Raw genomic sequence first — 10,929 nt, forward strand, 5'->3', positions numbered from 1 at the left:
TTAAAAAAAAATTTTTTTTAAGCCTGCTCTACTGAAGAGTTTCTGACAAAGATCTTTGAATCTGTGCCCCTGAGGGCTCCAGGGCAGGATTCCAGCTGGGTGGTGTAAGACTTGCTGTCCTGATGTGGGTGGCAGTGGCTAGAACAGGGACTGCTTCGTTTCATCAACAGAGGGTCTCATGCTGTCAGCAGGCAGCAATAGCCACGGGACAAGATGCAACCAAATCTGACCCTGAAACATCCTGTCCTGGCCACAGTGAAACTCTTCCCCATTAAGGATCTCCAGGAGAAATATGTTCATCAGATACGGAGAGCCCCCTCCAAGGGGAATTATGTCAAAGTCAACTGATGTGTTCTGAAAATTCGGCTGTTCTGTGAAGCAGTCCCTTTGCTATTTGCAGAAGAGCCCAATTCAGTATCAGAGGGGTTGTGTTGGACTCCCCCAGGAGGTTAGCCTAAAGGATTCCCAGCATATTTCTTGGGTGAGGGTGTGGGTCCCATCCCGAAGGATGATATTGTCCATGGACATTTTAGGACCTTGCTTAATTAGAATTTAATTAAGAAAATGTGGCTCAGTCCGAGTGGATGTGTCTGAGAGGCAAACCTTTCTTAAACCCCATTAACGTGCAACCTCAATCCACAACTGGATTCAATTACCGAGTGGAAAGAAAGGCATTTTCTCATAAAGCGGCTCTGTTTCCATGCCGGGCTGTGAGCGGGGTCAGCCGTGACAAAGACAAGCCTGTGCACTGTTTGGGGTTGTTTTTCTTTTCAGGCTCTTCTACTGGCACTGCCAGGCCCCGGGCTGTTTGGATCAGGGATGTGAAGGCCAGGACTTGTTTTGGCTTTCAGCTTTTTGTCCAGCATTGATGACAGAAGAGTGAGCTGGGTGTCCTGCACGACCGGTGGTAGTGATGGACTCACAGCGTGATTCTGTGGGTGTGCTGTGCCCAGGTGACCCTTAGGAGCCATGTGTGTGAGGAAGATTAACGTTCTAGGAAAGGAATATGGGAGAGATCGTAGGGGACTCATGAGGTGTAGGTGCACATGGGAGAGGGTATTGCTATTCTCAGATACTAATACAATGTGACATGCAGTGCTTACTAGATTCTAGGCTGTGTCCTACAAGCCTCATGTCAATTCATTTCATGCTCTCAATGATCCTCCGAAGAAAATATTACTATTTTTCCCACATTACAGATGAGGAAATTGAGGCACTGAGAGGTGAGGTAATTCGTCCAAGGTTATGCAATTAGCAAGTAGTTGAGAGACCATGCTTTTAACCACAACATGGTGGAACCATATGTTACAGAAACTTGAGAACCATGATATCAGCATTTATTTAACTACTACACATTTTTTGCAGTATTCATAGCTCATTATTTTCCTTACTATGTCTGAAAGTCCAGGCTGCCTGGTGGCAGACAAAAATAAATATATATTCTAGGGCCTGATGTGTAATCCTAATGACTAAGATGGAGAGCCAACAGGTGTTGTACAGAAGGAAGGAAGTGCGGAACTAGCGGAGCTCTCTGATAGGAAAATCTAGGGCTCCCAGCCTGTAAGGAACATTTGTATGGCCCAAGCTCCTTCCAACAGTTTGGTTTACTTGTGACAGTCATCAGTTTGTTGCCTCTTCACTTCAGCTTAGCAGGAGAGGGTTTAAAGACCCCCTTGGAGGGCTTCCCTAGCCCCACCCTGGGCAGTTTTATTTTTACTTTTTTATTTTTTGCAGTACTGGGAATTGAACACAGGGCCTCATACATGCTAGACAAGCACTCTACCACTGAGCGACATTCTCAACCCCACCTTGAGCACTTTTGTGGCAGATGGCTTCTTCAGCACTCCGGAGAGCAGGTAAGTCTCACCAGTCAGGTCCTTTGTGAATTTTCCATCTTCCAAAGAGCCTTATTCTGACCCACTCCCTTGAGTCCTGGCACTCAGCCTTGGGATCAGGTGGCCTTTTCTTTAATGCTCTATTTTAGCTCTAGGGCAGATGGTGGTAACTACTCCCTATCTCTGCTATTCCTATATATTTTTAGGGCTCTCTTTGCCTCTCATTAGCCCATCAATTATAACTCCATTCTCCCTGGTAATAACTCTTAAAGTTAACTTTTCTTGTAGAAGTTACTGTGTAGTTCCTATCTCCTGTTGGGACTCTACTATATATATATAATTTATAATATATATAATTATATTTATCTAAACTTATTACATATATATATATATATATATATATATATATATATAGAGAGAGAGAGAGAGAGAGAGAGAGAGAATTATATAATTTTTTCCTTCCGTGACCTTGTTTTATTGTTTTATAATAGGATGCCCAACATAGAACATAATTGTGAAAAGATAAATTAAACATTTGAACCAATCTTTAAGCAGGAGCTGGACATGGTAGTGTGTGCCTGTGGTCCCAGCTCTTTGGGAAGTTGGAATAGAAGGATCACTTGAGTCTAGAAGTTGGAGGCCAGTCTGAACAACACAGTGAGACTCTGATTCCAAACAAAAAAACAATAACAAAACTTAAACACAACTGGGGTGTTCCAAGCATTTGGACTCTAGGCTTGTGTAGTGGAGTGCCTTGCCTGTGGACGCACAAGGACGTCATGTTCTCCCTCCACTGCAGTGGAAACATGGAGTTAGGATACCAATGATTGAACATGATCACAGTGAGCTCCTTCTCTAGCGCCCTTCCCAGCCCTCTACAGACATAATTTAGCCAGGACAAAGATGACTGGAATTTGTCCAAGTTCAGTGATCTGAAACAGTTAAGCATTCTTCATGATTTTCTTCATTTCTATCATCATATGTTTTTCAGTCCACCATTCTAAATAAAAATGTAGCAGCCCCCTCTGTATAGAAAAACATTCAAGAATCATGGGGGCAGCAAAACAATATAAAAGAGTTTCATTCATAAGTTTACTAAGTTAGAAGATTCTATATTTAATTCTTAGCTCTGTATCTGCCTGATTATTACAGAGTTATAACCCTTGTGCATAATTGAGTCTGCATGTTTGTTAGTTGACATAAGTTCATATAAACAGCTTGATAGCTTCATAATCTCCCTGAAGCCACTACTCCCACATTCCCTTTATTTATCATCAATTTATTTTTTTATTTTGCCAAAATTTGCTAAGCTAGTTCCTGATGGTTGGGTCTTGGGCTGGCTCACACTGTCCCATGTTACAAAAAGCATGGCTTAAAATATCTTTGTTCAGGGCTGGGGCTGTAGCTCAGTGAGAGCTAGCATGCGTGAGGCACAGGGTTCCATCCTTAGCACCACATAAAAATAAACAAATAAAATAAAGGCATTCTGTTTATCTACAACTACAAAAAAGTTAATTATATAAATAAAAATATCTTTGTTCAAGTGGCATCAACTTCACCTAAGTTTTCTTCTGGGTTTCTTGTTCTCAGTCCTCTTAACAGTGGGTGCACACATTTTCCTACCAATAGACAAGAGATGATAGTATTAAGGAGTGAGAAATCCAGGGAGAAATTCTGCACAAGAGGGAGGATGGAGATTTTTTACCAAACTAAAAGGCTTCAAGAAGCAGCAAGTCCCTACTCAAAAAGTGTCTCCTGTCAGGGAGAGAAGCAGTTTCAGAGATGGCAGCAGGGGAGGTAATTGGTGGGAGTGGAGAACTCTTAGTTGGGAAGCAAGGTTGTTCCAGAGATACAGACTGACTTTGCTCAGTCTCTCATGGAGCCTGTGACTAATGCATTAGTCAGGCTGAGCACGTGGAAACTACACAATATATCCTAGAAAAACATTTTAGTTCTCAAGAATAGCCTCAAAATCGGAGAATACTTGAAGTAATTGAGAGTGGGTTGCACATTGTGATTACTGCTCTCTGACATTTTAAACCACCAATAACTCAATTGTTTCTTGAAATCCCAGAGGGAAGGAACATGAAAAAGTCTCCTTGTCACTCAACTCAGTAAATGTTAACCTCATATTAAATCTGTTTTTCACATGAAAGGATTCCCAGGGTGTGCTCATAAAGAAGCTTAAGCGTTGCACCCCTCGTATTGCTCATTTTCTTGTTCATACATAATGATGCTTATTTGAAAAATCTACCTCCCACTCATTCTTAAAAGTAGTGTTGCATCACATGCAGTTCTCCAGTTTTTTCTCTTTCACTTTTAAGATATTCTATAGTACTCTGGGTTCTGTATAAAGATGTCTGTTACAATCTACCTGTTGATTCTTTGTAGATTATGGGCTTTTTGTTTCCCTTAAGAGCATCTTTTTGAGTTTTGCATTCTGCGTTTTTGTTGCAATGTGTCTGGGAGTAGATTTCTAAAACTTATCTTGCGTGGCATAGGTGGTACTTCCTGTATTTGGGGACTAATATTTCTCATCAGTTATAGAAACTCTTATTATTCTTATTCATTTGAATATTGCCTTTCATTTATTCTCTCTAGCCTTTTCTGGAACTCCTGTTGTAAAGTGCATTAAGTCTTCTCATTCTGTCCTCCATTGTCTTAATCCCTATTTCATATTTTCTATCTTTCTGTTTCTCTGTGCTATATTCTGGAAACTTTCTTTCTTTTAAAAAATATTTTGTTGGGCTGGGGATGTGGCTCAAGCGGTAGCACGCTCGCCTGGCATGCGTGCGACCCGGGTTCGATCCTCAGCACCACATACCAACAAAGATGTTGTGTCCGCTGAGAACTAAAAAAATAAATATTAAAAATTCTCTCTCTCTCTCTCTCTCTCTCTCTCTCTCTCTCTCCCCTCTCTCACTCTCTCTAAAAAAAAATATTTTGTTAAGTTGTAGGTGGACACATACCTTTGTTTATTTATACGTGGTGCTGAGGATCGAACCCAGGGCCTCCACACATGCTAGGTGAGCACTCTACCACGAAGCCACAATTCCAGCCCAATTCTGGATAATTTCTTCAGGCATATTAGTTAAAAAATTCTCTTTTAAACTGTGTTTCTCCTCTTCCTCCTCCTCCTTCTTTTTCATGTTGTTGGAGATTGAACCCAGGGTCTTGCACATGCCAGGCAAGTACTTTACCACTGAGCTATACAGTTCCCCGCCACAAGCCCTCTACTGTGTCTGATTTAGTATTTAATTCTACCACAGAGTGTTTAATTTCAACAATTATATTTTTCATTTTTAAGTGTTTTACTTGCCTCTTTCCCAAATCTGCTTAATCATATTTTGCAATCTCTTGGTATATCTACACAGTTATAATCCCATCTTGGATTTTTAAAAACATTCCATATATTTCAAATTTTGCATTTGATAATTCAGTACTAACGTCCTGGAAATATAAATTTATTGTTTCCGTTTTCTCTTACATATGGTGGCTTATTCTTTTGTGGTTTGGTGATCTTTGATTCTAAATTTTGTTTGATTTGTGAGAATCCTGAAGCTATTTACTCCAGAAGAGATTTTTGTTTGTTTCTTCCAGAATCCAGAGGACTGAATTAACCCTCTTCAATAGTCAGGGGTTAAGGTAGGAGATGTGACTTTGGTTTCACACCTCAGTAAATGTTAACCTCATATTAAATTCCAATTGGCATGGGGGGTAGGGTAGAAGGGGTGGGGGGTGGTAAATGTTGGACTTTGTCCCACCCTATGACCTCCTACCTGGATTTCAGCTGGATGCTTGTTTCTTTGGACTTTGGAGGGTTTCTTTGCTCTCTGTGAGCCCAGCAGCACATTAAAAACCGTATTGTACCCAGGATCTTAGAAAATCGTAGCTCCTGCTTTCAGAGGGTTGCCTCTGCCATAATAGTGGGAATGGATGTCATGAGTCCATAATATTTAATCAATAGAGAACACAGCAACAAGATACACATAGGCAGGAGGAGCTGTAGTTGAAGTTCATAAGTTTAAGAAAGATAAAGCAATGATATAGGAAACAGAACATTTCAAAGCTTTGTTTCTCTCTCTATTATATATAGTTGTATCTATACCTTAATATATAATGAAAAAGTGAGAGATGGTCAAAATGTCCATATCTAAAGTACATGTAAGATAATGCACTTAAGGAAACAAAGCTGGTATTCAGCATGGAGAAAACAGCATTAGCAGAGGACCCGGAGGGAATAAGTCAGGGATCATCCTGAGTCTCTGTTTATGAAAAGTTCCTGTTAGTTTATCCCTCTGGCTTCATAATTATAGGACTTAGCTAGTCATTTTTCATGTGAATATCCCTTTGGAAAGTCCCCTATAATTTCCCTATTTACAAAATGGGCACTCATTAGAGTCCTCTCCGCCTTGTCAGGTAGTGTTTATACATGGACAAGATGGACTGTCATCTACTCCTTTTGAAGGTCGTTGTGGTCACGGAGCTGAAATCAAACAAAGAGATACACCTCCTTGCCTTCTTCTGCATGTCAATATTTTTTCGTTTTAATATCCACTTTCCAATTTCAGGGTTCAAGAGTGCTGGTTTCTGCTTTCAACTCCAAGATCACTGGGACGTAGGTGTACCTTTCTCTTGGTACAGTAAAGCCTGTATGGCTCAGCCTCCATCTGGACCTTTGGTGGCTTATTTGACTCTGTAGTTTTCTCTAGTCTTCAAAATAAAACCTTCTGAAACAGGGCTTAATTCTGGGTTGGAAATTAGTTGACCAAAGCCACACTTGAAAGAGTCTTTTCTTTTATTGATTTTTTTTTCCTCTGAAGACCAAAGGTTGAAAAACAGCTGTTAGTTGTTTATACAGTATTTTTTTATTTAAGTGTTAGACAATAGCTGTTTTCTTCTCCACTTATAACAGCACATTTTTTTTCTAGGGTCATTAAAATCTGTCCATGTGGCCAGGAATATTAGATGTGCCACTTCCCTCTCTCTACTAGGCTTCTGGAGGAGACTCAGAATTTTGTTTTCCTTCTTTTTCAATTTCTGTTTATTTTGGTCTTAAAGTCAGACTTTGGTGTCTCAGAATAGATGGCTGAATTTGCTTCTGGGTCAGAACCCTGAGGATCACCTCTTGGGCCAACTTGACACAGGTATTCATGTGAGGCACTCTCGAGGAAGCTCCTAAAGGTGCAAGTGTTGGTGGGTTTTGGCTACATTGCACAAGCAGAATGAAGTATGAACTTGGTTATTGCCATCTATCTTGAGCCCAGAACATTGATAATTCTTGCCAGTCCCACTGTCCTTGGGCATGCTCTGAGGATTCTAATTCACTATTACTCTCATGGTCTAGAGATGAGGACTATCTTTTCTTCAATCTCCCCTATTGTAACCTGTGACTAATGCGTTAGTCATACTGAGCACATGGAAACCGCATAATAGATAATAGAAAAACATTTTAGTCTTCAGCAAGATCAGCAGGGCGTAGGGAAGTCTTGTAGGTGAGTAAAACATACTCCTAGCCTTCAAAAGGAACCACCAAAAACTTTTCTGGCACCTTTTTGCCATATGTTATCACAGAGGTGCTTACTACACAAGATAATGATAACGACAACAAACAGATATTATTTCAAATTTCCTCAAAATTTATTTTTTTCACAAATGCCTTCTTTTAACCAACTTCTCTTCTTCTAGGTCATGAGCTTGGAAGGAGGTATATATTTAAATATTTTTTCTTTCTTTTGTGGTGCTGGGAACTGAACCCAGTGACTTGCTCATGGTAGGCAAGTGTTATACCACTTAGCCACAACCCCAGTCTTCAAGTCGTCGACCTGCATTTGATTTACTTATGTGTAGGGGAATAATCTAGAGCATTACTAGATTTGGAAACAGTATCTTCTTGAGGTAACAGGCATTCAAATCCTGCCTAATGAACACTGAGTCCCTTCACATTCATTCATTCATCATACCATATGCCAGGATACTGTCAAACCAGTTTCTAGAACATGGGAATAATTACAAAGTGACATTTGAGAAACACTGCAAGCTTGTTGAAATAAAGATACACCTGGATGAAAGACAACATTTGTACCTTTCTCTGGGACCCAGGGTATTTGCCGTACTGAGTGATAATGATGTATCATAGTGATAATGCCACTTCTGATCCCCTAATAATCCCCTGAGGTACTTCTCAATCTTATTGTTTTGTCACACATGATTAAACACATCTTGCTCTTACTTAATAAATGAACAACACATTATGATTTTTTTTTCTTTTGGAATAATTGACCCAAATTAGATAATTAGAAAAATAGTTCCCATAGTAACTCAAAACAGCAGGTTTGTATGACATTATTTCAAAAATGGATTTGTTGTAAAATAATATCCTCCTTTGGGAGATAAGAGTTTTGGCTGGTTACAGGTTCCTAGAAGTCCTGGAGCAAAGGAACTTTAGTGGGATTTCACAGGGCATCTATTAACCTCTCAGTACAGCCACAGGCAAAGACCAGTCCTGAAATCTGACTTGCAGTTTAGGCTGGCAGCATCCTCGGGCACCTTTGTCCTGGCAGCCCAGTCCTGGGAACCACCGAGGATCCTGGTTGCAGTCACCCCACCCTTATTGGGCCATGTCTTCACTAGTCCTCATCAATCCCCCTTGGCTGTGTTTATGGGCAGGGTTCACATCAGGAGCCACTGCCAATCATGGGGTCAGTTCCATGGAGCCTTTGAACGAAGAGGAGAGAAATGCTGATGGTAGAGGGAAAAAAAAAATCTTTCTTTGCTGTTGTCCCTCCAACCATCACCTCTTGCCTTCAGGAGGCTTCTTTGCTTTGACATGCATTTGCTTTCATTATTAATGACTATGTAGTTCATTCGTCCTGGGTGAACCAGTAGGGCTATATGAGCTATAATGGTTTGAAGCACAGTATACCACAGCCACTTTTCCAGAAAGGGACAGGCACTCCTGAATATCGGGCGGACGGCATTTACCTTAGCCATATTAAGATTAGAATGAAATATGAAGTCTAAGTTGAAATGAATGTGGCAACCACAAAGGAGCACCTGTGACTTCACAGTGAAGATGGGTGGACCGTGACGTGAACAACTGGGTCACACCAGAAAGTGCCAGCTTCCTGTGCAGGAAGCATCCCACTCAGTCCCAAGGTCAGAAACCTTAGTCAACAGCATGCCAAGGTTTTCCCCATTTCCCACTGGGTATCTGGGTGTGTGGAGGGTGTGAAGGGACAAGGACAAGGACAAGCAGAAGGGTACAGTTACATTCTGGTCAATAATTCCCTTCATCAGGGACTGTACATTGTGGCCAGCAGGATTTCTCAAAGGAGAGTGTAGTTAGGGCAGCTTTGCAAAACCCCAAGGACAAGATAGCTTATAAACAAAAGAAATTGATTCCTCCCAGTACTGGAGGCTGGAGAGTCCAAGGGCAAGGCCCTGGCAGATTCAGTGTCTGGTTAGGTCCCATTTCTTCACAAGACAGCCAAATTCTCACTGTGCCTCATATGGCAGAAGGGGGAGGGATCTCCCTGGGATCTCTTTTTATAAGACATTGATTAGATTCAACCTTCATGAACTAATCACCTCCCAGAGGCCCCATTTCCTAACACTATCATCTTGAGGATTGTGATTTCAATATATGAATTTTGAGGGAACACAAACATTCAGACCACAGCAGAAGGTGACTTTCATCTGTCGACGTAATCAGACTGCACGTCTCACTCTTGCTACTCTTGACACCAGGCACAGTCTTGCCACACACACATGGGCTGCCCTTGGTGTTCAGCTGCAGGCTTACTTGACTGCTGTTATGCTCACTTCCATTTGACATGCATGCTCTTCATGAGGAGGGGAGGGAGAGCTAGAGACTGGTTGCATAACAATCATTAGTTTTATAGCTGAGCAAGTTATGAATAATCGTGCTTTCAGCATTTCATTACCAATCTGCCCCCAGGAGCAAGATGAAGCTGATAAAAATGTTTATGGGCTAGTAAATTTTTTCTACTAATTTGCAAGGCTCTAATAAAACCCATGAACTTGATGCCCTGCAGGAAACATAACAAGAACTAGGAACGTGGAGTAATTTGGAACTAGAAGACCTCTTCAGGCCCGGCAGGAAATGACTCCCCCAAACAGATGAATCATAGCAGTTTAAACAGAAAATAATAATGCCAAGTTAACCAGTTATAGTCTGAGACAAATATTTTTCAGAAGAAAATTGTGGAAATAGCCTACTTTCAATTATTCTTGCCTTAAAGAATACAATTAAGTCAAATATGTAAAAAAAAAGTAAGTCAAATAAAAATGATAGGAGCACAGTGTATCCTGTAATGTTTTATTAACTTTTATGATTGTATTTTTTTTAACCTAGTATATACAGTCACATTGTGCCCTCTCGTGGCAGAAACATTACTACAATTAGAAGACAACTCTTCAGTGTGTGTCGTATGTAGTTGGTAATCAGATTCGTTTGGGGGAGGTACATGCAAGTGAAATGATGATTTGAAGGGGGTAGTTGGCAAAGAGAAGGTGATGGAGCACTTTAGAGGATGGACATCTGGCTAGGCCAAACTTACTCAGGGCAGCATCAATCAAAAGCAATCATGATACTTTAATACATGCAAAAAAATATCCATCACAGAAAGCTGTTTTAACTTTTTGTTGAATGTTAAATGTGTTCATTTTCAACACTTTATTACTAGTGTTTGTTGGTATAAATAGCAGCAATTGCTACAATTTAGCGAATCAGGCAATTTATACACATTAGCTCGTTTTATCTCAAAAATATGGGATTAAATAAGGAAATTAAGGAAGGAGGATTGTTTAGTACCTGCTGTAGTTTATCCACTGAGTAAATGGAAGAGCTGAGGTATAAATGCATCTTTCCTGGGTTCTATAACCCTGTGCACTTTCCCCTGTGCCAAGTTGATTCCAGCCAAATATTGCTTGAGTACCAAGTACGTATGTGACAGTGCTACGGGGATCCTGGGACTCACAGTGTAAAACACCCTCCAATCTTTCACAAACCTATGGATCAAGTAGGGAAATAAAAGCAAGTAGGGAAATAAAAACAAGTGTGAAAAGAAAC

The 10,929-nt window shown here is 40.6% G+C and overlaps 1 long non-coding RNA gene across 1 annotated transcript; it reads left to right on the forward strand.

The window, feature by feature from the left end:
• Positions 1 to 581: 581 nt before the first annotated feature.
• Positions 582 to 8,071, forward strand: LOC120889112 (uncharacterized). Its single transcript, XR_005732935.2, has 4 exons — positions 582 to 953; positions 1,735 to 1,856; positions 5,436 to 5,480; positions 6,407 to 8,071. It is a non-coding gene; the product is annotated as an uncharacterized LOC120889112 (long non-coding RNA).
• Positions 8,072 to 10,929: the final 2,858 nt, after the last annotated feature.

The sequence above is a fragment of the Ictidomys tridecemlineatus genome, chromosome 8 (assembly GCF_052094955.1).
Source record: "Ictidomys tridecemlineatus isolate mIctTri1 chromosome 8, mIctTri1.hap1, whole genome shotgun sequence".
NCBI classification, from domain to species: domain Eukaryota; kingdom Metazoa; phylum Chordata; class Mammalia; order Rodentia; family Sciuridae; genus Ictidomys; species Ictidomys tridecemlineatus.